Below are 27,867 nucleotides of genomic sequence, written 5' to 3'. Positions count from 1 at the left end.
ATTTACATAAAGAAGCCTTTTAAAATATATAAACAAAATATAAAACATTCGAGGGAAAGAAATACATTGTTTTATTTCTCAGATAGGCACAGTCAAAAAGTTTAACATATAGGATTAGAGAGTTGAAGGAAACAGGTACACTTTCACTGCTGGTGGGAGATCGATCAGCAATAGCATTCAATATTTGAAATAAGTGTATCTTTTAATTCAGCAATTTCTTGTCTAGGAATTTATCCTACAGACATATTCACACACATGCACAAAGATGTGTGAACATACATACTTCAGCTTTGCTTGTGGTTGCAAAGACTGGAAATAAACAACAAAATGCTCATCATTAGAGGCTTATGAAAGAAATTATGTGGAGTCATTCATTTAATGTTTTTTGAGAGCCCATCATTACCAGATGCAATTTATAAAGAACTATTGCAGTTTTTTTTTTTTTAATGAAGTCAATCTATATACATGGCTATGGAATGATCTAGGTATACTGAAAAAGTAGAAAATAAGTGAAAAATGTAAGGCATACTGCAATGTGTTTAGCATGCTTCCATTTTCATGAAGGGAAAACATGCATATGCCTGCAATATATTGGGTTGGCAAAAAAATGCCTTTGGTTTTTAAGTAAAAACAAAAGACAACATTTTTCATTTTCACCAAGAACTTTATTGAACAACATATTCACCCTTTTGTTCCACTACCTTCTGCCATTTTTCAGGCAACTTCATAATTCCATTTTCCCAAAACTTTTTATCTTTTGGAGCAGAGAACTGTTCCAAGTGCCTTTTACAGTCTTCCAGGGAATTGAAATTTTTTCCATTAAGAGAATTTTGTAAAGACTGAAATCAATGGAAATCCGAAGGTGCAATATCTGGTGAATACAGCAGATGAATCAGAACTTTCCAGCCAAGCTGTAACAGTTTTTGCCTGGTCATCAAAGAAACATGTGGTCTTGCGTTATCCTGATGGAAGATTATGCATTTTCTGTTGACTAATTCCGGACACTATTCATCGAGTACTGCTTTCAGTTGGTCTAACTGGGAGCAGTACTTGTTGGAATTAATTGTTCGGTTTTCCGGGAGGAGCTCATAATGGAGGACTCCCTTTCAATCCCACCATATGCACAACATCACCTTCTTTGGATGAAGACCGGCCTTTAGTGTGGTTGGTGGTTGTTCATTTCACTTGCCCCATGATCTCTTCTGTTCCACATTATTGGACAGTATCCACTCTTCATTGCCTGTCACAATTTGTTTTCAAAACGGAACTTTTTCATTATGTTCAAGTAGAGAATTGTATGCAGAAATACAGTCAAGAAGGTTTTTTTCTCTTAACTTATGAGGAACCCAAATATCAAAGTGATTCACATGACCAAGCTAGTGCAAATGAGTTCAACGTTTGATTTGGATATTTTGAGTATGTCGGCTATCTCCCGCGTGGTGTAACATTGATTGTTCTCAATTAATGTCTCGATTTGATCGCTGTCAACTTCAACTGGTCTACCCGACTGTGGAGCATCGTCCAGTGAGAAATCTCCAGCACGAAACTTTGCAAACCAATTTTGACACGTTCCATCAGTCACAGCACCTTCTCCATACACTGCACAAATCTTTTGTTGCGTTTCAGTTGCGTTTTAACCTTTCTTGGAATTAGAAAGCATAATATGCCGAAAATGTTGCTTTTTTCTTCCATTTTCAATATTAAAATGGCTACACAAAAATTCACCAATATTGATCATTTTTTAAAAAATACACGCTGATATGACAGCTGTATACAGTACACAGTATACAGATTGTATTGTATCACAATACAATCTAACAAAATTGTTTCGAATGAAGTTAAAGACAACTAAGTGCTGCTAGAGGCATCTTACAGAAAAAAACGAATGAACATTTTGGCCAACCCAATACGTGCTTTTATAGATACAGAATATTTCAGGAGTGTCTGCCTCTGGGGACTGGAATCTGCAGTTAAAGGCAGACTTCTCATTGTACTGTTTTTGTACTACTTGATTTTTTTAAACCATATGCATGTACTAACTTTTCCTACTTATTTGAAAACATATGTAATGAGAAAAATATAATAATTTGAGGTAAAATTCCTCAATAAAATACAGAAAGTAAATGCAGAGCGCCCATAAAGTAAAGATGCCCCGTGTCACCTCTGGCCATGTCCTGTAGGACTCCAGGGACGGCCCTCTGCTGACTTCTGCACTCCACCTTATCCTCCCCGTTGGAAAGTGGCTGCAGTTGTATTTTGAGAGAAGATCTTTGTAAGTATCCCTTCATCCACTTATTGCCTCGCTCCTCAAAGTTGGACTCTGAGGTATTTTAATTTTCAGTTCCATTATAAGAGATAAAACCAAAATTCATACTGAATATGAAGGGATGAGGGCCCAGAAATAGGCCACATCACGGAATAGGAGACAGCATGGATTGATTTGGTGCCCATTCCCCAAATGTCCACAAGGGCACGTTGAGAATCTTCCAGTGAGAAGATGTTCCTGGACTTTCTCAGGCAGTTAATGTCTTATAATTGGGTTTCTTATTTCTTAATTTACCATTTCTATAAAATGAAGGAGTATTTTTTTAATGTGAGCTTAAGGATGTTTTCCTTTTAAACATTTTTATTGACACCTTGAATTAGGTTTCTTTTCATTCTTTTTGTTGTTGGGGTTTAACTGGTTAAAAATTAACTTTGTACAATAATACAAAGGTATACAATATCTTCGTGAAAAATGAAAGCATTACATATAATGGTGAGCGTATCCTTTGGACTCCTCCCCCAATCCCAGTCACTTCCCTCTTCTTCCCAGATGAAACCATTTTTCTCAGTTTGGGGTATATCACTTCAGATTTTTCTTTGTGCATTTACATGCATATGTGTACCATAGAAAAGATACAGTGTTGTTTAGTATGAGTGTATGTATCTTTACATAAATGGTATCACGTTTCCCTAACTTTCAGTAACTTGTGTTTTCGCTCAGTGTATGTCTTAGAATTCTTTCCATGATAATTAAACATGGATCTACCTTGTTCATTTTAATGGCTACAGAGTATTCCAGAGTCCTTAATTATTTCCTGACTGATGTACATTTAGGTTTTACACAAGTCTTGGCCACTACAAACAGTGCTGCGATGACCATCTTTGTACGTATCTCCATGTGCGTATATTTAACTTTTTCTCCAGAGTTACCTAGTGATGGATTTATTGGGTTCCTGCATTTTCAACTTTAATTTTAAAATACATTGCCAAATTCACCTCCAAAGTAACTGTACTGTGTTATATTCTGACCAGTGAACAGTGCTCATGCCTTCATAGAGGTGCCATTCTTGCTAAAGTTTTAGCATCATAAAGCTGGAAATGCTAATTAGTAGTACAGATGATAAAATTAAAATTTAAAAGCCTTTCTACAAGTTAGAAGGATTAAGATAAAATTAGTAGATATAGTAAAGTTCTACTTCTAAGTTTAAAAAAAGAATAAATTGAGCAAGTATAGCATGGCAGAATCTGGCTTAGAAAAAAGTCACGTAAAAAATATCACATGGAAGTTAAAAATTCAATGGCCTAATCCCAGGCTTACAATCCCCGTGCAAATCTGTACCTCTGATTGTCCATGATTTGAAAATAAAGGTGATCATTGCTGTTGGTATACTGAAAAAAGAAAAATAAAAGATCACATGATTAGTAGAAACCAATAGGGTAAATAATTACCCCCAAAACTACCATAACTGGGCTTCATTAATAGATGTTTAGTGAGCAGATAAGAGGGTACAATTTCTCTGGACTTTGAATACATCACATATGGAACATTAATATCTTAAGGGGACATTGACAGGACAGAGTTTTCAAGATAGGGCAACACTGATTACCATAATCATGCAAATTCCCACTTTTCATCAGGTTCTTTTATGCAAAGGCTGAATAAAAGTTCATTACAGCAAGAAGCTGCAGAAACACTCTTCCTTCAGTTCTCCAAAGAGAGTTTCTACTTATTATGGACTCTTTGTCAGCCTTTCTAGATACAGGAGAATGGACCACCATAGGGTTCTTCCATCTCTACAGTTCTAAGATTCTTTATCTTTTCTTGGATATACTTCTGTTTTCCCAGAAATGTTCCCAGATGTCAGTAGCTTTAACCTGACTACATATGGTAATGTGTACCAAATTTAGAAATATTTTAAACTCCAACCCACCCAAACTGGCTAACTATAGCCAGTGTTTATTTGTGTTCAGAGGAGAGGATTGAATATTTTTCTCTTTCATCTCAGAGGAAGCAACAGCTTTATCGTAGTCCAATTTACTATACCTTCAGCCAAAACTATGACTTTCTTTGTAACTCTTCAGCCAGTGACCTCAAGCCTGACCTACAGCAGTCATCTCCCTGGGGATGAAAAAGGTCATTTAAACACTTCAGCCCCTAGTCATTAGGAGAATACAAAATTTCATTTCAAATTAGTGTTCTTAAGGTTAAGTTCTTCCTCACAAAAATAATACAGAAAGGAGTAGTGATTAAAAAACAAAAACAAAAACTGGAACCAGTGTTGACTAGACTTGAAATTTTCAAGTGTTCTCTCAATATTCCTTCTATGATAGGAAAATGCATTTCATTAATTTAAACTCTCCAAAACAATATGCTGTCTGAAAAACTAACATTTGACCAGTAGTTAACTAATAGAATAATGAAGTTATATTAAAGATTCTATTTAAAACCATTGCAATTCAAATAGGCTGAGATAAAGTTAATGTTTTCACTATCCATGTAAAAGGCAAACATAGTTAGGAAAAGCATATTGATTATTATAAGGACAACTATTTTAAAACTTTAGCATTATGTATATGTACGAACAGCAAATGAGTACTAATTTCCAATTTTTCCTGTTTATTTATTATAGAGCATCTGGACATCTCTCTACCTTACATGTCTATTTAGAAAAACAATTTGAGGGGACTTGCCTATTAAAAGACAGAAGAGCTTAAAATTATAAAAATGAGCAACACATGTCACTTAAAAGGACAGAACTAATTGTACCAGGAGCTGGATCTTTACATTAACTGATCACTGAATTTATCTCTAATCTTTTTGGCAGACAAGGCAATGAGGGAAATAAGATGTGTTCTAAAATGTGTGCTATTTGATAAGAGCTCACTGAAAAGTTAACTCTTTCCTGGCATCAATTCTCTTAGAAACCTGTTAAGTGGCTCTTTATAAAGGGAGCAGTAAGTAACGTAAATGCCAATATTTTGAACTGTAATTTTGCCAAAGATTAAGAAAGTATTCTTCAGATTGCCTTAATAAAGCCAAGTTCAACATTCAGTTATAACTTGGTGAAAGCATTCCTGCAGAGGATTTAAAAAATGTATTTCAGGAACATTGTATTCTGTTGATCTAATTTAATGCAAGAACAGATTTTATGTAATTTAGAAGAGCAGTTGAATAATACACTCTTTAGGTCTTCTCTCTCAAATATCAGTTACCCCATGCCCAATTATATACTTATTACTATTATTATTTCTTACAACTACAAGAATGTTCATGAAGGTAAGCACAAAGAAGAAAGTATTGCTGTAATATCCCTAGCCAGCAATTATCATGCTAACATTTTCTGGTGTATCCTTCATAGATGGTGGATAAGGATAGAGATCTATAAATAGTTTTGTTTAGTTTTTACCAAATTGGGTCATATTGGACACATTTTTATAACATTTTCCACTAACCAGTATATTATGAACATTTCTACATGTCATTAAGTAGTTTTCTATACCTTTATTCTTAATGCCATTGTATTATTGCATTGCATGGATATACAATAATTTACTTAATCCACTGCTTGTGGACATTTAGGTAGTTCTCACTGTTTAAATTATATCTTACTGTATAATTCTAATTACTTTCTTAGGACTAATTCTTTGCTCTTAGCTCCTTTTGATTTCCCTTTCACAGGGCTCATTGCACTTGTAATTATTTGTGTAATGTCTATTCACCCACTGATAGAATATAATTTCCAGCCCTTGATATAGAAGACACTCAATAAATACTTTTGATTAAATAAATGAATGTTTTAAGACTTTGGGGTACATTTTATCAAGTTTGTTTGAAAAAGTTGTGTCAGTTTACACTTTTCCTGAAAGCATGATGAGAGTCCCTCTTTTTTCCATATTCACTTTGGGTATCATCTCGGCCATCACCTTGACGTGCAAAAAATGTCAGTTCACCACTGTTTTAACTTAGATTTTTAAATTTTTTCATAAGTTTGGCAAGTGCTAAGAAAAGGTCATTTCAATGTTATCTGGAAAGTGCCTAAAATACCAGTGTTCAAAGCAACACTCTCTGGTCTAAGTTACCAGATTCACAGACAATAACTTCAGGGTATAAATATTCGGAATTTTGACTTTTAGTCTGGAAAGGAAAGATTTTCATCTGCACAGAGGTGGACCATAGGGGTTCCTATGAGCCTGACATTTGGGGAAAGAGACAGGAAAAGCCAGTCAGGTACCTGTGCCTTTTAATTGTTCTTTTCTGCTCATCACACTTCCATACGACATGCATTTTTAAAGGAACAAAAGATAAAATATTCATTGACCGTTTTTCTTGGTCAATTATTATAAGCGCTTAATTTAAATTTATTTTTCCTCTTAATGTGTTCACTTCTCTCCATTTCCTGATACACTTTGAATAAATCCCACTGTGCAGTCATATCCACCTCACATGTATTAAGTACTGTTAGTGACATCAGTGTGTAGGCTGCAAAAAATACCTAACTTTTGAGAGGAGTTAGTCATGCAATTTGTGTGGCCCTGTCATCACTTAAAGCCATCACATTAAAAACAAAAACCAAACCAAAATTTAAAAAAAAACAAAAAAACTACATCACTCATCCTGAGCAAAATGACACAGATTTCTTCATTTTGCAGTTGCTGAGGGTGTCAATTCTCTTGAGAGTCTACGATCTAATTCACACCCATAAATCACGGGTCATGGCTTCTGATGGGTGATGGCATCAGTGCCTAGGGCCAGCTCATTCTGATATTTCCAGAAGATGTTCTGGTATAATGATGAAACATTCAAAGAGTAAACGGAAGTTGATACTTCAAGACAGCTGCTTGCAAGTGTACTTTCAACATCATTGTTCACACATAAAATGAAAAGGGAGGATACTAGCAATTTACGGCACCGAAACTGAACTCTTTAAGAGACACAGCAAAAAGAAAGACCATGTGTTCAAGGCGTTGATATCATATAGTTGAGATAGGTTGTCTTGCACAGGATATGTCAATAAGACCTGTTACTGCCCAAACCTCAAGTAGACCGTCAGTTTTCTCAGGGAATTCTACCATATTGCCTTGGTCGCTTAACTCTTTCAATCTCTGAGACCATTTCACACTTCTCCTTTTATCTTAAACTTCCAACAAACCCCATTCTTAGTTGACTCCTCGTTTTGTTTCTTATTTCACTGAAGGTAATGGAATCAATCAGAATAGAATTCCCTCAACTTCCCACCATCAAACAGCCAACCTACTTGTATCTGCTCCCATGTACTCTATGTGGCCCTTGACATGCCCCTTGCCCACCTCTACCTGAGTGTGGGCTCACATTTCCTCTCCCTTGCTGAAGGGCTTTTCTCCAGCATCAGTTTTGCTCCTTCCCAGTAGATCATAAAAATATGATCAGCATAAAAATATGTAGCTCTTTCCCTAACTTCATAAAAGCCCCTCCCTTCCCTTGGCCCAGACCTTTCCAGATACCACCCCATTTTCTGCTTCCCTCTAAAGCAAAATTCCTCAAGCGTTGTCTAATTGTTGCTTCTTCTGCTTCCACCCATTTGTTTCTCTGTTTTGAGCCTTTGATTTCATTTATTGCTTAAGCAACTGTATGACAACAAAAGTGATGACTGCAAAAAAGACTTCATCCACATTCCACTAGCCTAAGACATCAGTTCTTGTTTTATTTGTGCTCGCTTTTTGTACATTGGTGTATGCCCTTTTTTACCCTGTTCCAATCATAGACTAGGAATATTTTTTTATGCTACTCTCCTTGCTTAACGGTATAATTTCCTATCTTGCTACACAATTTAAAGAATTCGTATTTTAAGAATTAAATTTCATCTAGTTGATATGTGTATAATTCATTTCACCATCCACTATTTTCGGCCATTTAGATGGTATTTTACCATTGTTACAAATACTGCTGTGGTTAAGCACTTCATGTACCTAATTTACCAGTAGCCTTTGTATGAATTGTTCATCCATGTATATTGTAGAGAAGTCATTTAAAATGTGGTATAGCTATCCTATGATATAGTGGCTGGTATTCTATCTACTATGGAAGAAGTATAAGATCCTCCATAATATCATGTCACATCAAGTTGGACCTGGGATGGGAGGGTGGTTGCCTCATCTTCTTCCTGGTTACACTTCACCACTGTTCTTTCAAGCCCTGATGGCATGGGTCATTCAGTGGCCATCTTCAAGATTCTCCAGGCCAGAAGTAGACACAGTGTCCATGTTCTGGCATGCCCCATATTTCAGGAGATCACATTACTCTCCCAAGAACTCTCTGTATGCATTACTTTGATGGCATCACCTGATTAGACCTGTGTGTTCTGCAACTCAGCAAGCATCCAGCCAAGGAACTGGACACAAGTCACCTCATTTACAATCTCTGTGCATCTCCTCAAGTGCTTCTCTCCAGGAATATTATTTTCCTTAAGGCCTAAAAATCACTTTTCCCCATCCCCAAATCTTTCTTTACATAGACTAGGGAGAGGAGGGTACTGGCTGGCATGCCCATTAGTAAGCCCTGCAGGGATATTCTGGCAGCTTGACCTCCAGATAGTTCTCTTATGGGAGAACATTTGTCTCCATCTGCTCCCCAGCGTTGGGTCTAGCGTAAATCTCACAACTTCTGGATAATGGGAAAAATCCTATTACTATCCTATTACTATTACGTACCTTTCCTTTCTTCGAAGTTTTCCTTGTTGCTTTAATTTTGGTGCAGTTCTTGTAAACAGTATATGTGGCAAGTATCTTGTCTGCTTGCTACTCTGGACCAACCATTCACCCTTCTGGTCCCTGCAAAAGGGCTGACTTGTAGGGACCACACCAACTTCTTCCCTTGCTCTCTGGCTAAATCAAGGGAGGGAGACTGAAGTTAATTCTTGGCTCCTTCCTGTGATGTCACCCCTATGACCTTCAACTAAGAGTCACTGCTCCTCTCTGGGTGTCCTACTCTACATGATTCTTTCCAGGTTCTGGGAATCCCACCCTCCCTTTGTCCTTATGGGCCTAGGCGTGGGAGCAGCTCTGCTGGTATTCACCCAGTATAACACTATGCCTTGTAGTTCTTTCACTCCCCAGGCACACCTTCCAGAGTAGGCCTTTCTCAAATTATCCTGTTTCCAATGTGTCATCTTACTGAGGCCCTGCCTGATACAGAATATAATTGAATTTGATTTTCAGACTCAATCTGAGAGTTTTTGCCTTTTGATAGGAGAATTTCACAATTGTAGTGAAAATTTATATACTTAATTTTATTTCTTCCACTTTATTGTACATTTGTATACTTTCTTTTCTCTCTTTTCCTCACTCTTATTAGATTGATAAGGTTTCTTTTTATCTTTTTCTCCTCCACTCATAAATTGGATCTCCATTCTGCTACTCACAACTTTCCTGGCTATAGCAGTTATTTTTGTATTTCTATGGATATGTGAAAATTAAATAATGTCCTCCAATTTGCTCATTCCCTACCAGACATATATTTTTTCAATTTTACTAATAGTTGTCTTCCCAACTGTAATAATTATATCTTTCTATTGATGGATCAAAAACTAAGTAACAACTTTGCCTTCCTACCACACTCTATTACTAGCTTAATGCTTCTCCACTTCTTCCACTGAAATGAAACCTTTAGAACATTTAACTGCCTATACCCTCCCTATTGCCCAAATCTTGAGTTTGTATGAGATAATTATAGGATTTCAATCCCAGACAGTCATCAAGTTTTTCCTCACAGAATCTCTCTCCTGTTTCAAAATTCTTACCAGAGTATAATCTCCAGTTAACTGTCATATTCCATTTCGATATAATTGTAAATATTATGAAATTCATTGTTCATCAATGTTTCCTGAACTTTTCATCTTCCCTATCATGAGATTTGATTTTCATTTGGTTAGAAAATTTTCTCAGAAAGGTACACAGGTAGGATATTTTCGGAGCCTTTGCAACATGCCAAAACTTCTTTACTTTGCTCTCACGTGGGGATGAGAACTTCCCTTGATAGAGGGATATTGCCAGTGGTCTGTAAATATAAATGCAAATTGTCTGATTCAACCAAGGTTACAGATAAGAAGTCTATTATTAGTCTAGTTAACTCACAGATGCTTAATTTATTCAGTAGGCAATATCTGTTTCTATCGTTGTTTACTGACCCGCAAATTGTCCCGGATTTGCCTAGCCCCTTTAGGCTGGCTTTCAGTTCTTTTGACATATTCTCATCATTCTTTGAACACTTCTGTACTTTCTGGCACACACACAAAAATTTTCCAGGCTTATCTTATACTTTTCCAACCCCAGCCCTGGAATCAAGTATATCTTCAAAGAGCTCTGGGCTTTTTTTTGTTTTGTCTGTTTTTCTTTTGTTATTTTTTTGCAGAGAATGGTATTTAGTAACAGATCTGAACAGTAGGTACACTCAATGTTTTTGCAATGGCATTGCCCTTAGGCTCTCTCAATGGAAAGAGCTAGGGCATGTATATCTACACACACACACACACACACACACACACACACACACACCCCTATACACATATACTATCAAAAACACAAAATGACTGATATATCCAATTCTAATTTTACATACCGCAGGGTTTATTCCAGTTTTCTCCCTTTCCATATTTGTAAATCCTTTTTCTAAGAGGGAGAAGCCTGGCCCCCATAACCCCAATATATTTGTTTGTTGGATCAACCCCCAAGGTCATCAGTCTCTTCTCATCCCCACTGCCCTGAGTGGGCATCCTCCTCACCTCGTTCTGCAATCGCCCACATGTACGGATGCTGTCCTTATCTTGTGCGGGCGCACATGCCACACCATTGCTACAACCCCACTCCATGCAAAGGCCTCTCTCATCCCTTTTGGGTACCACCTCCTTGCGCTGGGCCACTAGCACCCACTCTCCAATGTGGATGCTTACTTTTGCTCAATTTCACCTACTGGCTTTAGGACAAAATTATTTAAGCAAGAAAGAAGGAAGGAAAGAAGGAAGGAATGAAGGCAGGCATTTAGAAAAAAAAATTATCTATCTATACATATATGTGTATGTATATGTATACCTATATTTATATGTATATATTCTAAAACTCCCATCAACATATTTGATGCCCTTTCTTTTATTACTTTATTTTCTTTTTCTTATTACCAAAGCAAGTCATATAAGCAATGTAATACTGATAAGTGTAGGAAAGGAAAAACTTTTTCTTCTACCCTCTCAGGTTTTGTATCTGGGAGCCTACAATTAAACTGAGAAAAGACAGATTAATAGGAGGAAAACTGTGTGTTTCTTTATAGATGTTAATATTTTCACATGCACAGGGGCTTCAACAAAAAAGTGAAAACCCAAAGAATCAGTTAAACCAGTGGACTTATGTCTGTATCGTTTTTAACAAAGGGTAATAAATTGTGGAGAAGTGAGCAAAGGAAAAGTGGTTTGGGGCCTCTGTGGGTAGTAAACTGTGGAAAGATGACTAGGAAATATATGGGAGACAAAGCTTGTTTAGTTAGGCAGATAAGAGCTATATTTCTCCTCTTCCTGGAGAGGAAAGCACATTTACAAATGGAAATTTATATCACCTTTATGAAGGGAAATTTATGCCCCGGTTTTAGGCAGAAAGGGGGAGGCAAAGAGTTCTTCCTGTGTCACCTCTTCTCAATTGCCTTCAGCTCAAAATAATCCTTATGCCAAAGTAGCATATTTTGGGGTGGTATGTTCTGATTCCTTTCACAAGCAAAAAGAAGAAAGTAAAGAGTACTTCTAACTGGGCCAGCTGCATGGGCATGTGGCCTGTGCAGTCACGCAGAGCCCTGCACTCAGAAGGCTCCTGTACTTGGTTCAGTGCTCTGCTGTCACCATCCTGAAATTCTTGGTAATTGTTGAACAAGTGTAGGGGAGGGAAAAAAACGTTCCCTCTATCCTTTTGAGTTCTTGGTTGAGGCCCCCTTGTTAATAAAAAACAGATTAACAAGAGAAAAAAAACCCCAGAAATTTATTAACATGTATACTTCATGTATATGTGGAAGATACCCAGGGAAAATGAGTAGCTCTCCAGATGGCCCAAGCCACTACCTTAAATACCATCTTCTGCTAAAGACAGGGAGAGACCAGTTACGGGAAGTTACCAGGAAAAGCAAGGTAAACAAGGGTAAAATTTGTTATGCAGATTGAAGTCTGTGCCTTCTCTATTATTAGTAAGATTCTCTTGTGATTTAGTCAACCTGAGATTCCTGGTACTGAGAGGCACGGAGATTTCCTTTATAAATGTAAATGTCCCCTACAAAAGGGTAACTTCTCTGTTTTAGAGCTTTTGCCCTGTCTGCAGGCTCTCAAAAATAATCAGTTTAAGGTAATAATCCCTATGCCAAAGAGGTATATTTTGGGGTGGTATATTTGCTACCCTTCACAAGGGTCCCTGCATTTTCATTTAACTTCCATCATTCCTAAGAAAGTATGCATGTTTTTATTTTTATATATTTTAAAATGAAATCACAGGTGCATTTTACATTATCTACTTTTTTCAGCTGAAAAGTTTGTTTGATATGTCAATATGGTATATGTTCCGCATTGTTTTTAATGCCTGCATAATATTTAATTATATGGATGTACTATTAACTTGTTTAACTAATTACTTATTACTGCACACATAGATTATTTCTACCTATTAAACATAGATTATTTCTAGCTTTTTAACATTACATTTGGGTTAATAGGTAGGCTTAGGTTAAAATCCTTCCTGCATCACTTACTAGTTATATCACCTTAAAACAAATTCATCTATCTGAGTTTCAATTTCCTCATCTATAAAATGGGAAAAATAATAGACCCTCATAGTGAAACTGAGTCCCCCTAAAATCGAGTTCCCCTGCTGAGTTTATGACAAACCTCTCTATCTAAAACTTTATTCCCTTTTTTGTCCCATCCCTGTTCCCCTCAGGATTGAGGGGTATCAAAGAAAAGAGGGGATTGAAACCAAGCAGGACCCTGCGGGGCCCTCCCAGGTACAAAAACCCCTGTGCTCCATGTTTTCTTGTTTGTAAAAAAAAAGGCTTTAGTCTTCTAGACCTTCCCTCAGTTCAAAGAGCAGACTCAAGTAGTTACTAATTAGGAAAGTGAGGGAATTCAGAAACAAAGGAAAAGCAGTCAAGAAACAATAGTTCAGCAATGAAACAGAGTCCTAGTTTCTCAAGAGATATACATAATAATCTGATGCATATCTTTGAGTTGTTCTGTAGAAACAAAGACCTCTGTCCAGGTGAAGGATGGTGACTACATTCTGAGCACAAGCACTAGACCCCAGACCGGTTGGAACCAGAAGGTTGATGATTAAGATTCCTGAAACATCACCTTGTCACCTCACCACCAACCAATCAGAAGAAAGCCCAGGAGCTGTAAATCTCATCCACATGTTGCCTTTAAAAACCCTTGCCTGAAAGCCAACAGGGAGTTTGGGTCTTTTGAGTGTGAGCTGCCCATTTCCTTTGTTTGGTGCCCTGCAAATAAATGCTGTACTTTCCTTCATCACAACCTGGTATCATTAGATTGGTTTTGCTGCGTGGCAGGCAAGTGGACCCAAGTTTGGTTTGGTAACAATAGTTATTTTTTATTTACGGGTTAAATGAGATACTACATACAAAGCACTTTGTGCCTGGTACATAGTATTTGCTTAATTAATTTTTCCTCAGTTATAAAATGGGAATCCGGGCTTCCCTGGTGGCACAGTGGTTAAGAATCTGCCTGCCAATGCAAGGGACATGGGTTCAAGCCCTGGTCCAGGAAGATCCCGCATGCAGCGGAGCAACTAAGCCCGTGTGCCACAACTACTGAGCCTGCGCTCTAGAGCCCGCAAGCCACAACTACTGAGCCCATGCACCACAACTGCTGAAGCCTGCGTGCCTGGAGCCTGTGCTCCGCAACAAGAGAAGCCACGACAATGAGGAGCCCACGTACTGCAACGAAGAGTGGCCCCCGCTGACAACTAGAGAAAGCCCGTGCACAGCGGGGAAGACCCAACGCAGCCAAAAATAAAAACAAACAAATAAATAAATAAATTTATAAAAAATAAAATAAAATAGGAATCCATCTCACAGGATTTTGGTGATGATTAAATGAGTTATTATATGTAAAGTGCATATAATAAGCTCTCAGTAAATGTTAATCTGATTATCAACTATAAACCAATTCAGAGATGGTTGATAATAAATTATCAATTAAAAGACCAAAAAGTGAAAAACAAACTCTGTCATTTATTTATAAACAGACAAAAATACTTTAAAAAACAGTTTACAAATGCTTCTTTGACCCAAATATCTGAAACCAAGAGGAATTACATGGCCAAACCTTAGTTTACTCTGGTAAGTTTCTGGAACACAATGGATAGTTGTATGTTTTATTTAGATTACTAGGCCCATTTTCAATCATGCCATTGTTGAAGAGGGAAAATTTTCCCCTACCCTCTGGGTTCTTTTGGCTGGTATAATAATTAGATTGACATAAGACAGACTAATAGGAGAAAATCTAATTAAATTTTGTGTGTACAGAGGTCTCATAGATATGGAACCTAAAGAAATGACCAGAGCAGGCAGCTTTTATACTTTTTAGACAAAGAAACTATACATTTGTGAAGAACTGACAAGACACAGAACTTTGGGCTTGGGGTAGTAAAGTAACAGGTGTTGTTTATACAGCCTTCTGAGCACTGACTTCTCCCTCTCTGGTGATAAGAATGTCTCCCTACCTTCTGGTGCAGGGAGGGTACCTTTCACACGGGGGATTTATTTCCTGCTTTCGGGGAGACAGAGGAGGGTCAGAGTGTCCATCTTGTATTGGCTGTTTCTTAAGTAATTCAAAATAATCAATATGCCACTTTGGCACATTTGGGGGCAGTCTGCCCTAACACCATTAATTCCAGTTTTAAAACCAGAACAATATTCCCTCTTCATCTGTGTTTCCTACAGTGAAGAAAACTAACATTTTCCTTTTACTGGTTCCATATGACTCTTTTTATCTAGCTCTCAGACATATTTTGGACTAAATTCTTACATCTTTTAAATTCTTCTCTAGTAGTAGACATTTGGGATGTTTGTTCGTGTGTCTGCACAGAGGCCAAATATTCATCACTGCCTATTTTAAGTATCTTGAACAAATTTAAAGTGGTTTCTCTTCCTATTCTTTTCCATCTTATTCTCTCCTCCAGGGTCCAGATCCTGCAAGTCTGGACATGCCCTTCGAGGGGCAGCCCCAGGCGAGGTGAAGTGATCTAGGGATTCCCCTACCAAGCCTGAAACTGAAACCTCTAAAAACTCATCTTGATTTCTTTCCACATTACTTTTCATTTGCCTTTCTGGCACACATCCTCCTCTTGAGCAAACTTCTTATCCCTCCAGAGCCTCTAAGCCGGCTGCACGTTTCCGTGCCTCTGGTCTTGTGGTCCCTTCTCGGCTGTGGCGAGGTTGTGCCCTCTCTTCTGAAGCCCTCCTTGCTTCAAAGGCTCTATTATTTAGTCGGAGGCATCGTTGCCTCAGGGAGGATCAGCATTATTAAGGCAGGAATGCAAAAACAAAGAAGAAATTATTGTTCAGCTTTTGTGTTTCAAGAATAGACTTTTGAAACCCAGGGCTGAGACAATAGTTGTGAAAGAAAAAAATATATATATCAGGGCTTTTTGAGGGAGAAAAGGTTTTTTCAGTTCCAAAAGGTTAGTTTTCAGTATCAATAAAAAAATCCCCTAATGAAGTTTAACAGAAAAATTACCTTGTAAAGAAAGTAGTTGAAGAACCTACCAGGCCAGAGAGTAGAAAAGTGTTGCCCCAGAAGGGGGGTGGAAAGTGGCTCAGAGCACACGGCTGGCATGTGGGTCAGAGAAGGCGTATGTCCCACTTCCTTATGGGTTGAAACCTTGGAGGGGAGCTGAAGAGACTCTACTGACAAGTTTTCAAAATGCCAAGATGGGGAGCCTCCTGTCCTAAGATGGAGCTCTGGGATGGCCGGAAGCCTCATAAGACCCACACAGAGCCTGGTGCAAGCTTACTCACCTCGTTCATCCGGGAAGGCGCAGCGTGCAGTCAGTGCTTCCAGGCCCTGGGAGGGATGAGAGGGGTGTGTGTGTGTGTGAGAGGGAGAGGGAGGAGAGAGACTGCAGGGCTCTCAGGGCTGGGACTCAGAGGGGCTACTACAGCATTGACTACACCTGGGGATCAGATGAGTTATCAGACCTCAGTTGATGAGGGCCACCTGAAGACCACATGGGATGGCGTATCTGTGTGCCACCAGTAAGTGCTGATAAATGGAGACCTCTGGATGACATAGTGGTAGGAGCACAAGTATCCAGGACACTGGCCAATGCCTAGACACCTTGGAAGCCCCCTCTACTAGACACTGTTGGTCCCACCCCACCCCCTTTATTTGACCAGTACACCACCCTCAGCTGTTGTGAGTGTTGGCTGATAGTAGCTTGTGGACCTACCCTTCTTCAGAGAATTGCCCTCACCGGGGAACTGCCCAAAACTACCTGGGAGGTTTACTGCACACCCCCCTGCCTCCACCCACCCAACCAGGGAACCAATGACTGACTGACACGGGATACAAAAACCTGTCCCCCTCGTCTCAGCACCCTTCGCTTCTGAAAGGGTTCCAGCGTTCAGGATCCAGTCATGTCTCAGTCCTTTGGTTCTGTGGGGAGGAACTTTGGTTCCAGGTGTTATTTTAGGTCAACATTTTCTCCTCTGGTCATGCTTTGGCCACATGACTTGTGGGTTTTGTTTTGCTGTCTCTGAAAAACAACTCAGTACCTTTTTAGAGACAGGATAGGGCTAGTTTGGGCTGGTTCAACAGTTATAAGGAGCATCAGCTTTGTGGTGCCACTCACACCCCAGGGCTCCCCAGCAAGCTGAGGCCAGAGTTCAGCAGAAAGCTCATTGTGTTTCGCTTTTTTGTTTGCTTGTATGTTTGTTTATTTTTTAAGCTTTCCTTTCAGGCTCCTCTTCTGCTACTCTGTCAGCCACCACTTTGTATTTTTCCCAGATTGCCCACTTGTAACAAATCTCTGTCTCTCTGGTTTTAAATCTTCTGAGAATCTGGACACCAGATGATTGTTAAAATCCAAAACAAGGACTGGCAACACTTGGCATGAGAGCCACTCTTCCCCATCCTGCACCCAACCAATCATGACCCACCAATCACTAAAACCCTGGATGTGGTCTTAGAATCCTGCACAAAAGATGCTCCCAGAAGTGCCTACCAATTGATAGAATTGGCATGGGAGCTGAAACCTATCTGTCATGGGATGGTGGTAGCAGTCAGGTCCTGCAAAAAATAAATGGCACCTCAAACTTGGTGATTTGAAGAGTTTATGAGAACAAATCTCTGACCTCATTTCCGTCTAGTTCAGTGTCCTTCCAGTGTTCCCTATTGGCCAACCCCAACTGGAATACAGAAGGCAAGAGAGATCTCTTTGGTGCAGTCCATACAGATCCCCCTCCCAGGGCACAGAGCAGGATGGAGATGGCTGGAGAAGGGACATAGGAGGCACCAGAAAATCTCTGACTCAGAGGGGAAAGGATCTTTCTAGGGTACTGGAGAACAAGAGGCAGAGCTATTATTTGGGGATACCTGGCACTGACTATACACTGCTGTGTCCTGCTGATGCTGAGATTGGTTCAAGGACCAGGAAACCTGGTATCTGTAAGCCTTCCATTAAACGGAATGACCTATGGTGTTAGTGTGAGTTCTAGAATGGTGATTAAACACTTAATATAAAAGGACAGGATTTTAGCCAGAATTATGTTTCCAGGTAGAAAACCCCGCCCCGTATGGACAGTGTCAGTTTTATTTTCTTGTCCCTATCCCACCTCTGCTCCCAGGGACCCTGGGTCAAGGAAAGCCATGCTGAAATATGCTACATCTGTTCCTGCTCTGTGGCTTCCTGATGTCCTATGAGATTTTGTATCCTTAGCTAATTAAATGGGAATTTGATTTAACCTTTTATCATGTGTATATGTGGGTGTGGTTTTCTACTGTCAGACTAGAGTCCAGGAGAAACATTTCTCCATCTCTGACCTAGAGGAGAGTAAGACTGATTCAGTTTTACAGAAGAATCAGAGTTTTCTTTTAGGTGAAACTCATGAACTTGATTGAAAAAGTATAATGACATTGATTTAGGCTGTTAAGACCATTTTTGCCTCGTGGTTCTTGATTGTATTCTGGATAGGAGAGGTTGCTGGATCACCAGGTTCTAGGTAGGTGAGGTGCTACGAGGCCTTCCTTCCTTCAGGGCTGCCCACGTGTGAGTCCTCCTTTTCTAATGGCTCTGCCCCCTGGACCTACAGCAGACTCGGGGCTCCCATTTCATAAAACACTGTTTTCCATACGACTTCTCTTCTTTCCTTCATCACTGAACCTCGTCAAAGACTCATCACACCTGCGACCCACTTCGTGACCCACTGCCCCCTCCACTCCTTAAACCATGATTAGTTTAAATATTCCCTCCCACGCTTTGCTGCCAAATGGATGCCAGTGACTGTTGTCTAATTAGATTGTTCTGGGCCTTCCTTCTCTGTCTTAAGATGATACTGTAGTTACTTCATCTTGCAGTGTTCTTGTCTTTGGACCCTCCTCTCTCACCCTTTTCGTCTTTTCCTGGTGGCTTCTTCTCTGCTTCCATTATTACTGACTTTTCCTTTTTCTGTTCTCCAAACGTAGAAGTATTTCCCAAGTTCCTTCCCCAGCTCCTCCACCAAGAACTCCTACTCTCTCTTTCATTTTTAGAACCCTCTCTATACTTTTTTCATCAGCAAACATCCACTCCCTTTGCTTTAATTACCCCTGCTTTGAGCGTGACTCCTAGATTTATAAAATTAGTCTCTATCTGGGTACACAGCCATCTCATTCCCACCTACCTGGTGGCTATATATACCTACGTGAGCAGCCAGCACAAACTCAACTAGTCAAAGTCAAACTCATTATGTTCTCTTGCAAATGATTACTTCCTGATGATTTATCTTTCGGCACCCTAGCTTGATAATTTGGATTTGTCTTTGTTCAGTGGCTTTCTAGAGGCTTTTCTGTCTGCCAGCCCTGCTTCTTCAAGAACTGTCCCATCCTAGCTACATGGCCACAGTCTTACAGGGTTCAACCTTCTCTGGCCTCAGATGATTGGCTAAAGGGTGGATCCACAGTATGCCTGTGGAGAGCAGCAGTACACGGTGGTTGACGGCTTGACTCTGAAGTAAATGGAGGGATATTAATCACTAGGTTACTATCCTCTAGATGGGTGGCATGGGTTTCTCTGATGATAAAGTACCTACTTCATTGGACTGTTATGAGTATCAAGTGAGATAATACACGCAAATTACCATGGAAAGCAGTTATTTCCTGGGATGTTTGGATTTGAGAAGAAAGCAATGTCTGTTTGTAATTTCCTCTCAGTGGTAGAACTTGAAAGATATAAACCTCAGGAGGTATTAGTGACCACGTCTGCCACTTGGAAAAAGCTCCTCTGTAAGAGGGAAAGTTGGTTGACATCAGCTTGCAGGAAGGATGGTAGGTGAGAGATAGGATGGCATTTGGGTCCCTGCTTCTAGTTGGCTCTAATTGCTCCCAGGGCTGGGTTTCAGCCCCCCTTTGGGTTTTGTGAACTCTTTTTGCCTAAGCTAATTCAATTTAACCTTCTGTTATCTGGCTGTAACCAAGAGTAACACCTTTGGCTCCCAAGTTCTTCTGATTACCAGGTCCTAAAGATTCTGAACTATCTGTGGCTTGGTGTCCTCTTGTCCATTTCCACTGCTTCCTTCGTTTTTCTGGGCAGTGCATATACCTGCTAATCAATCTCTGTACCTAAAATCTAACCTACAGTCTCATTTAAAAATAATTTTTTCTCAACTGCTACTTGAGCATGCCATGCTCCTTCTCCAGAACCTCCTAGGAATCTTCACTGTCTTCTGAGTAAAGGATAATTTCCTACTGGTGGTTTTACTTACCTTCTCAAGCTTCTCTCCACCCTCCCTGCCCTGCTAGCCACTCGTCACTTTTTACACTGCAGCTAAATAGAATGACTTGCTCATAATCCCTCTAGACTGGGCTCTTCTCTGTGTCATTGCTCACGCTGCTGGTTTCCATCAGTCCCCTCAGCTTTTCTGCCATCATTTCTATAAAAGCCTCACCACCTGCAAAGCCTACACTAAATTACATTGTTTTTTCCAAAAGACTTGTCTTTTTCCATGACTTGTCCCCAAGCAAAATGACATCTCTTGAACCATCAGATGTCTCATTTATGGTGTTTGACTCTGTTTTCTACTATAACTGTTTGTGTGCATAATTTATTTCTTCCACTAAGTACCTAGAGGACCAGTAAGTACCTAGAGGACCAGTGTATTACTTGCCACTACATAGCTACTACTGCACTATGCTACTACATACAGGGCATTCAAAAAACATTTTTTTGAAGATAATTGAATCAAGAAATAATGTTCTCTGGTAGATTGGGACCAAAGAAGTTGAATGTATGTATTTGTGTGTGTGTCCATGTGTGTGTGCGTTGGGAGAGAGAAATAAAGAAACAGAGAGAGAAAGACATATTTGAAGAACAGAATTAACTTCCACACCACAAATGAATTCAAGATGCATACAATTTGGCCAGTGACACCAGTTTTGCCTTGTACTGCTATTTCTGTTTGTCACTATGGCAAAACTGATTTAATATTTTTTTACCTTAGTTCATATTCTGTATAATTCTTCTCTAAGTTTCTATGTGTTCTATTTTTATTAAGTATTATAATTTTATAACTCAATTTCCAACTTTAAAAGATAATCTAAAGCATTTTTTTTGCCTTATTATATATAGTTCTTAACAAAGTAAGTATAGTAAAGGCAAATTGTGCTTTTAGTCAAAATCAGTAAAGTTTCTTTTTTTTCTTTATTTTTTGTTGGAATATAGTTGCTTTACAATGTTGAGTTAGTTTCTACTGTACAGCAAAGTGAATCAGTTATACATATACATATATCCACTCTCTTTTTAGACTTCCTTCCCAGTTAGGTCACCACAGAGCATTGAGTAGAGTTCCCTGTACTATACAGTAGAAAATCAATAAAGTTTCAAACTGTGTTTCCTATTAGCTTAGCTGATTGCATACTCAGTTTAATAGTCATCTAGCAAGTGATAACTAGATATGCAGGAGTTTTACGTAACATATGCAATACTTAACTTTTTCAAAGAATCTTTCCATTTCTCCTCTGTAACATATTTCAGGATAAACTGATCCTTTAAATGAGAATTAAAAAGAGTAAGAAAGTGTTGGTATTCTGGAAAATTTTTAATATTATTAAAAATAATTGCCCACAAAATAAAGTCTTTTGCTTAAAATACGTAGATGGTATGTATTTTTCCTTTTTATTCAAATATTAAGTTATTTTTCAAGAGGAAAAACTTCTGCATAACAAAAATATTGAACAGGTCATCATGGTTTACTAATAGAAATTTTGATTATCAAAATATACGTCTATATGGGAAAATGTGTGCATATTTCATGCACACATGAGGTGTGCCATTTGTAAGTCTTTATCTCATTTCCTGCTTAAGTGCCTTCCTCTTTAATGTCTACCCAAGGCAGGCAGTCAAGTAAAAAGCCAGAAACCAGAAAGTAAGTGGAATCATACAGAAGATGAGCTTTATGATTACCCCAATTCCAACCTTAAGAATACTCATTCCAGATGGATTAGAAGAACAGCAGGCTGTAATGAAAAACTAGTTCAAAAGAATCTGAGCCATTGTATAATGTCTACACTTGGCCTTGAAGGGGAGCAAAAACTTTCCCCCTACTCTCTTGTGATCTCCAGCTAGGCCAGAGAATTAAGCTGACATAAAACAAATTAACAGGAGAAAAGCATACAAATTTTATTTTTACATGTACATGGGAGGCTTCACGGGAAAATGAAGACCCAAAGAAGAGGCCAGGCCTAAGTGTTTATATACTAGGTTGAACAAAGAAAGTTGTGGAAAAGTAACTAACATATATGGGGAGAGCAAAGGAAGATCAGAGTTATTTTAACAAGGTCTGTTTGTACAGAGTTCTCTTGGCCTCCACTCCCCGTCTCTGGTGATAAGAATGTTCCTTTCCTCCTGGTACCAGGAGGGCATCTTTCAAAAGGGAGTTTTATCTTCTGCTTTGGGGGAGAAAAGGGGACTGAGGGGCTTCCCTGGTGGCACAGTGGTTAAGAATCCGCCTGCCAATGCAGGGGACACGGGTTCGAGCCCTGGTCCGGGAAGATCCCACAAGCTGCGGAGCAACTAAGCCCGTGTGCCGCAACTACTGAGCCTGCGCTCTAGAGCCCGCGAGCCACAACTGCTGAGCCTGTGTGTCACAACAACTGAAGCCTGCATGCCTAGAGCCCGTGCTCCGCAACAAGAGAAGCCACCGCAATGAGAAGCCCGTGCACCACAACGAATAGTAGCCCCCGCTCGCCGCAACTAGAGAAAGCCCGCGCACAGCAATGAAGACCCAACACAGCCAAAAATAAATTAAAAAAAAAAGGGGGGGGGAAGGTGAGAGCATCCTTCTTGTACCTGCTGTTTTTCAAGCACCTTCAGCTAGAAATAAGCCTTATGCCCAATGGCATACTTTGGGGAGGCATATTCTGCCAGTATTCAGTCTTAGTGTGGATTCTGATGGGGTTTTAAAGGCGAAGAGAGCAAAATGACCAAGCTTTAGGAAAAAAGGGCCTGTATAGGAAGGGATATTGGGAAGAATGTAGAACATTCTTTTATTGGCCTTGGCTCTTCCATGTGGGTCTCCAGATGAGCAAAGACTGAGGGAAGATAAACTAAAGACCAATAACTAACCGTGAGAATGGGCTGGTTCATGCACACGTCTCTGTTCTGGTTAGTATTGACCTAAGAGCCCTGCATAATTATTCATTCTAGAGAATGAACTGTAGCCAAACTCCAAATCCTTTTTTTTTTTTCTTTGTAATGGGTTATGTTTTTTAAAGAATGGGTTTACTTCTTTCCTTCTTATTTTTACTTGGGGAAATAATAAAACATTAAGTAATGATACCATAGCAAACACTAAAGCAATAGTCAGGGGAAGCAGCCGAGGGGTAAGCCAGATCTCCCATCTGATATAAAACATTACTCGATAAACCAGAGAAAAAAAGCATGCAGATTACTGGAAGTGGATGCCATTTCAGGTTTTGGCTTTTCCTTCTTGCATGTTTAATATACAAAATGTGTGCTTGCTGCAGTACTGGTGTAAGCAGAAACCCCTAGGAACGGGACACAGGCCAAACACAGACCATATTCCCTGTGACTGTAGCCATCTGACAATTTGTTCTTGTTTTCTTTGCCTTCTTTTGGCACACAGTCTGTTTCCCAGAGATCTTTGTTTATAAACACTAAGAAAAGAAATAATTTATTATGACCATTGACTTCTTTCCTCTAAATGACTACTGTAACAACTTGAATTACCTTGAAGTATAAGAGGAGCTTTCTGAGGGCTGCCTACCAGGCTATGGAATTTTGCTTCCATGGCAGTTTTGATGACAATGACCACTACCAAAGCAGCTGGCTAATCACTGAAAATCGAAAAGAAAAACTACTTTTTAGAAAATAACTTCTTTAGATTGTGTTTTCTAATCTTTTTAAACATACCACCCTCAATCTAAAGTAAAAATTTGCAGTTTAGAGTATTTTTGTTAGTTTTCCTGAAAGGTAAAACCAAAAATGTTTCCCATTTTCAACCTAACTGAATAATATTATAATTCTAATATAGCAGTTTTGATTATTCATAAAATAAAGATAGCATAAGAGAGAAAAATAAAAACAAAAGGAAAAAAATGGACATATCACAAAGTGATTTTGGTAATGATGTTGCCTTATATTTGCATGATTCTTTGTATATTTTAACGTATGTTCATATACAGTGTCTTTCTGAGCTTTACAACAATCCTCTCTACTATAAAGACTTTCAGACATGGAACCCAGAAGAAACAACTTGTTTACCCCTGTAATTGGGCAACAAGAAAAAAAATAGCCAGAAAATAGTATATCTAAAAAAATGTTCATTTGATGACAGCTCTTTTATCTTGGGAAAAGATATACCACAAAACTGAAGCTGGAACAGAGCAGGTTAGCTAAGGGACTGGTAATGCAAGACTTTTGATTTGCTCCAAAAGCAGGAATCAGCATTCGTATATGCTCCAACAATAGCTTCATGTTGCTACTTCTTTTCCAACATTCAAAATTGCTTTCAAATTCCATGTTCCCTTAAACTATTTCTATTACAACTTCATCAGACTCAAGAATCTTCCGAGCTTGAACAGCATCCATCTCTCCTCTTTCTTTTTCTCTTTCTTTTCCTTTTTTATAAAAATTTTTTCCTTTTTCTTCTTTAAATGCTTTAAGAAACTTCTTGCCATGTTTGTTATAGATGTGGGGGAAAAAAAGAAAACTGTAGATTTCTCCTTTTCTTTTTTTATTGATAATTGGTACTGAATACTAACTGTCTTTGAATTTTCTGTGCATTGATAAAACAGTCTTAATCAGATTGTAAACTGTCATATAGTAATTCTTGGAAAGAGTACAAAAGATTAGTTTGTGCTTTTGAGAAAAAAAATCCCCAAAGCACCACAATTCCAAGTATTGTTACTTATATTAAGAATCAGAGGGGGACTTCCCTGGTGGCGCAGTGGTTGAGAGTCTGCCTGCCAATGCAGGGGACATGGGTTCGAGCCCTGGTCCAGGAAGATCCCATGTGCCGTGGAGCAACAAAGCCCGTGTGCCACTACTGAGCCTGCGCTCTAGAGCCCATGTGCCACAACTACTGAAGCCCACGCGCCTAGAGCCCGTGCTCCGCAACAAGAGAAGCCACCACAATGAGAAACCCGTGCACTGCAACAAAGAGTAGTCCCTGCTCGCTGCAACTAGAGAAAGCCTGTGCACAGCAATGAAGATCCAAAGCAGCCAAAAAAAAAAAAATCAGAGGGACTTCCCTGGTGGCACAGTGGTTAAGACTCCATGCTCCCAATGCAGGGGACCTGGGTTCGATCCCTGGTCAGGGAACTAGATCCCATATGCCGCAACTAAGGAGCCCACTTGCCGCAACTAAGGAGCCCACCTGCCGCAACTAAGACCCAGTGCAACCAAATAAATAAATAAATAAATATTTTAAAAAAAAAGAATCAGAAAATCCCTTTGCTCCACACATCAGAATTACTGTCCAAAAGGGGAGCACTCAGCACTTGTTGGAGGTTAGAAAGATGAAAATGATGACGGTTTATTTTGGTGATTTTCTTGCATATTTATTTTCAAAAACTGGTAGAAAAACAGAAGAGAATTGAAGTTACAAGGAAAGAGAAACTGACTGGTGTCATTGGACAATTTGATAGCAGAATATGCTGTCATTTAAAAAATTCAGCATCCCAGTATTATATTTTTGATGAAATCTTTATAATGAAGTATTGGGATTTACATGTATACACTACTATGTATAAAAAAGATAACTAATGAGAAGCTACTGTATAGCAGAGGGAACTCGACTCAGTGTTCTGTGGTGACCTAAATGGGAAGGAAATCCAAAAAAGAGGGGATGTATGTATACGTATAGCTGATTCACTTTGCTGTACAGCAGAAACTAACACAACATTGTAAAGCAACTATACTCCAATAAAAATTAATTTAAAAAAAAGAAAGAAAAGAAAACAGAAGTATTAACACTGCCACTTCATTCCCAACAGTTACATCCATCTATCATCAGATTTCTTCTCTGTGTACATGAGTGACTAGAATGTTTCCCTCTGAGTCAGACATTGGAGCAAGCTATCCAATGCATTTGTGTAGAAACTTCTAGTGCATACATTGGATATAGTCCATTCTCCGCCATTAATCATTTAATGGGGTTCCTAACGTATTTTGCAAATCTATAAACAGGAAATCCTGTGTGTAATACTTTCTTCTGGTCTTTGTCTTCTTGTAATATTATACTTCAAAAGTAATTCCTAGTAGTCAGATGACTAAATAAACACGAGATTCTGGAATTAAAAGAATAAATTAAAAGGATGGATTACAGGATTAACTCATTAGGTTGAAATACTAAGGAAACTAGGCCAACTGGGACCTCATTTTCTGTCCCATGGCCTTTCGTGATTTCTAATTTTTTGGCAACACACATTGTTCCAACATGCCTGGGCATGTTTGGGAGACAGGCTTTGCTTCAAGCCAAGCTCCCCAAGGACTCCTGATAATTCAATGGCGGGAGAGGGTGGGAATTGTCAGTAGAACTGTAAACGTACTTTAAGTTCAAGCTGGGATCCCCACTCCACACAGATACATAGAAGCTGTTATTATACCTACACTTATTACAGCTACATCTCGTCATATCTATTTCTCACGGTATGCCCACACATAGGAGTTATTATATCTAAATAAACCTGATGGAGACCAGGAACAAGTTGAATTTGTTAATTCTACAATCATCTTAACTGTTAAGGCGATCTAGGCTCTTGACAGACATCTAGATTCTTGACAGGGAAAGATGCTCTTAAGATTTTTATAATTGCTTATTGTTAATAATTTTAAATGTTATATATAAGCCTTAGTGTCTTACTAAACATATCCCACTGTCATGAAAGAGAAAATGCCATCAGCACTAGAAGTCTTAAGATAAAGGGAACATAGCTATTCAAACAACACCATGGTGAAAAGCTTAAATTTCAAATAGACTCAATTATCTGTGTCCCTCATCAATGTGATGAACATCTAGTGTGTGTGTGTGTGTGTGTGTGTGTGTGTGCATGCACGTGCATGCGTGCACGCATGTGTGTATATAATAGTAACATACTATTATATACGTACTGATCTATAATATACATTGCATGTAAATATAATGTAATATATATTATTTAATAATATTAAATAATATATATTATATTTATATGCAATGTATATTATAGATCAGTTCATATATAATAGTATATATTGTAGGAATTGTATTAAAGTATTATAAAAATTGCATTATAGTATAGAAATTATAAGCAGTGGAAAGGCTGTTTACAGCATTGCTTTCAATGTGGAACATCTCCAAAGTTTGGGGCTATTAGAAGTGTTGCAATTGCTATCATAAGGCTCACCTCCATAAATGTGCTACATTGCTTGATCTCCCCAAAATGCACAAACTGAAATCCTAAGCCCCAATGTGATAGTATAAGGGTGTGAGGCCTTTAGGAGGTGATTAGGTCATGGAGGTAAGGTAAAGCTCTCTTATAAAAGAGACCCCAGGTACATACCTTGCCCTTTCTGCCAGGTGAGGACACAGTGAGAAGAACACATAGGCAGTCTATGGACCAGGAAGCAAGCTCTCACCAGACATTGAATCTGCCAGCACTTTGATCTTGGCCTTCCCAGCCTTCAGAACTGTGAGAAATAAATTTCTGTTAATAATAGAAATAAATATATTCTTTTATAGCAGCCTGAACCAAGACAACTTGGTACTGTTTTTTTTTTAACATTTTTTTTTATTCAAACAGAAAGTCACAAAAATTATAATCATCCTCATCAGTTCACTCAGTCCCATGTAATTAATTTTTTTATCTTGATTTTTCTTAGCACTTTTGT

The 27,867-nt window shown here is 38.8% G+C and overlaps 1 protein-coding gene across 3 annotated transcripts in view; it reads right to left on the bottom strand.

Annotated features, from left to right (window-relative positions):
- Positions 1–472: 472 nt before the first annotated feature.
- The window catches only part of BBS12 (Bardet-Biedl syndrome 12), an 87,597-nt gene continuing 60,202 nt past the window's right edge, over positions 473–27,867 (bottom strand). The window contains exons 4-8 of one of the 3 annotated variants that reach the window (XR_009503367.1): positions 27,540–27,666; positions 16,301–16,346; positions 4,310–4,384; positions 3,605–3,654; positions 473–1,642 (exon numbers count right to left, since the gene is read on the bottom strand). The gene's annotated coding sequence lies outside the window, so the exon portion shown is untranslated. Of the gene's footprint in view, positions 1,643–3,492; positions 3,655–4,309; positions 4,385–16,300; positions 16,347–27,539; positions 27,667–27,867 lie in introns of those variants that run through there. The other 2 variants (XR_009503365.1, XR_009503366.1) reach the window with 2 other exon arrangements.

Source organism: Balaenoptera ricei, chromosome 5 (assembly GCF_028023285.1).
Source record: "Balaenoptera ricei isolate mBalRic1 chromosome 5, mBalRic1.hap2, whole genome shotgun sequence".
Taxonomy (NCBI): Eukaryota; Metazoa; Chordata; class Mammalia; order Artiodactyla; family Balaenopteridae; genus Balaenoptera; species Balaenoptera ricei.
This window is presented reverse-complemented; position numbering and strand designations above follow the sequence as displayed.